Source organism: Tupaia chinensis, unplaced genomic scaffold, assembly GCF_000334495.1.
Source record: "Tupaia chinensis unplaced genomic scaffold, TupChi_1.0 Scaffold000612_1, whole genome shotgun sequence".
In the NCBI taxonomy this organism is placed as follows: Eukaryota; Metazoa; Chordata; class Mammalia; order Scandentia; family Tupaiidae; genus Tupaia; species Tupaia belangeri.
Genome location: NW_006160131.1, coordinates 3,434,965 through 3,437,899, shown reverse-complemented (window position 1 = coordinate 3,437,899; position 2,935 = coordinate 3,434,965).

Here is a 2,935-nt window from a genome sequence, read left to right as displayed (position 1 = left end):
AATACATATAAAGGTTTGTTTTCATGGTCAAACTCTATGTACACTAGTTGCTTCTTTCTCTTGAGGTGGCAGGTCCTTTTCTTTTATATCCAGGATGATAATAGTCATGACATCCATTCATTTCAGGACCATTAAGATGGACTTCTTCAATTGACTTACAAAGGTGTTACAAATTGTCAGTTTACAAATTCTCATGAAATAGTACAAGATGTAAGGACTGTAAAGAATTCTTTTTTTAAAAGAATTATTTAATTTAATTAATTTATTTATTTTAAATTTTGACCAGAGAGGGACAGAGAGAGAGAGAGAGAGAGAGAGAGAAAACACGCCTCCAGGTCTGGGACTTGAACTTCGGTCAGCCATGTGGGAGTCCGGTGCCCTTACTGCCATGCTACCTGCTGACCCCTATAAATAACTCTTAATGTGTTGGTTCATTTTGAGTGTCAACCTGACTGGATTGAGGGATGCTTTGATGACTGGTGAAGCATTGTTTCTGAGTGTGTCCATGAGAGTGTCGCTAGACAAGATTGGCTTATGAGTCAGTGGCATGAGAGAGTAAGACCTATTTTCAGTGTGGGTTGGCACCATCCAATGACTGGGAACATGGGAGGAACTATCACAGGAAGTGAGGGATTCCGTTTCCTTTTTCTGGATCCTTTCTTTCAGAGTTTGCTGCACGTTCCACTCTAGCTTTCACATCTACTTGCTCTGACTCTGCTGTGTGATTGGACCTTTGGTGTGTTTTGTTCCCCCTGATGCTTGGTCCCCTATGCATCTCCAGCAAGGTCCAAGTTCTTTTGGATTTTGGAGTCATACCAGCAACTACCCAAGGACACTTGGGCTTGTGGCCTCCTAACAACTCTTAGGCCACAGTAATCTAGTATTTGCAACTTCTGTGTTAGGTTCTGCAGTGGTTGTTTCATGTTAAACTTTTCAGAGTGGGGAAAGGAGGGAAGAGATTTTCTAGTGGTCAGACTGGGAGCTCCACTAGCTTCCCTGCTTTTGAGTCTTCTAGCTGTGTCTGCAGCTTGCAGTATATATTGTGAGACTTCTGTCTTGTGATTGTGTGAGATAATTCCCTATAATAAATCTCTTTAATATATATTTATCCTGTTGATTCTTTTTTTCTGGAGAAACCTGGCCAGTACAATAGTTTTCTTCCTTTGGTTATAACTTTATTTAATAAGACTACTGTAGCCTAGGATTTATGGTAGCGTATTTTTCTAGTGACTACCAAATCCACCTTTTTCCAGCTGAAGGACACGTTACCTGAACAAATTGCTTGGGCCTTGCCTGCCATGCAGGGTCCAAAGTTGCCCTGCATGGAAGGTTATGCCACTTTTTTGTAGTATGCTGGGTAAATTTTCAAGCTGCTAAATCCTTTGGATTTTGAGGGGGCATGAATATAAGATTGTGAAGAATAAGTGATTTGCAGATTTGGGGATATATCTTAGGATAATTGGGAGAAGAATAACACTCAGGATTATTGGACCCAGGTTCTGAATTGTACTGATTCCTGGAGGTGCAAAGCATCTTCACGACACCCTTATTATAGTGGGGATGCTTAGATAAGTAAGTGGAATTCTTGGTTAAAGTTTGGCCCACGATTGGGCCAAAACCTATCAGTGGTCATCTTGCCAGTCCCCCAGATTTATGGTTGGCATTGATATACCTGGAAGTTGGATAAACTCCCATGTTGGATACTTGTCCTGTGGAGTAAAAGTTACCATATGGAGAAGGACAAGTGGAATTGTCTAAAACCAGTGAAGAATTCTCTCCTCCCAGTGAAGATATTAAACAAACAAATGAAAACAAAGATTACCTTCTGTGGGATAAGGGGAGGATGGCAGAGATTAGTGCTACCATTGAAGACCTGTAGATTCTACAGACTTAACTGAATTGTAGCCAGGACCATAGCTGATGTGCTAAACAGGTTATCACTGGTAGATCAAGAATGTGGTAGGTAACCATTGATATGGCAAATGCATTCTTTTCTATTGCTATCAGAAAAGGTCCAGAAACAGTTGTATTCATGCACTCCTTCTCCTAGCATACAATATTTAATTTGCCCCAAGGCTATATCAGCTCTTCTAGTTTTCATCATAATGTAGTTCAAAGAGGTCTGAGCTGCTTGGTCATTCCAGAGAACACACTGTTCCATTAAGTTGATAATCTTATGCACCTTGGGCTGGTCATGCAAGAGTTGGCAAGTAAGTACATTTGAGGCCTAGATAAAATGTGCTCCTGAGGGTGAAAGAGAAACCCCACAAAATTCAGGGACCTGCCTGAATTTTCAGTGAATATTTTATGAATCCAATGAAGAAAACTTAAGTGACATTTTTGGGGATCCAATGGTCAGGGGTATTCCAGGATATTCCCTCTAAAGTAAAAACCTGCATACACCCTGAATCTTTTACCATAGAAATTGAAGCACATGTGTATTACATGTGTAATAGACCTCTTTATAGTTCTAGAAGCAATACATTCCTCACTTAAGAATACTGATCTGATCCATATATTGGCACAAAAGACTGTCAACTTCAAGTGGGATCCAATGCATGAAAGTATCTGCAGTAGGTCCAGGCTGTGATGGAAACAGTCCTGCTGCTTGGGTGATAGGATCTGGAAGAACTTATGATGTTGAAGACATCAGTAGTGGGAAAAAATGTATATTGATTATGGAAAGCCTAATAGTCTCCATAATGGTATTAAGGATCAAGCTGATGTGATTCACAGCATAAAACTAAGTTTCTTTTTTTTTTGAGAGAGAGATTTTTCACTGTAGGGCGCGTGCGCTCGCCAGACAGACAGAGAGAGACATAGAGACAGAAAGCGAGAAATCACCCCCCAGGGGGGATGGTCACGCCGCAATCCCTTCTCCTCCATTCTCCTCTCGGGATCTTGGGCACGCACGCACACGCGCCCGGCGTGAGTT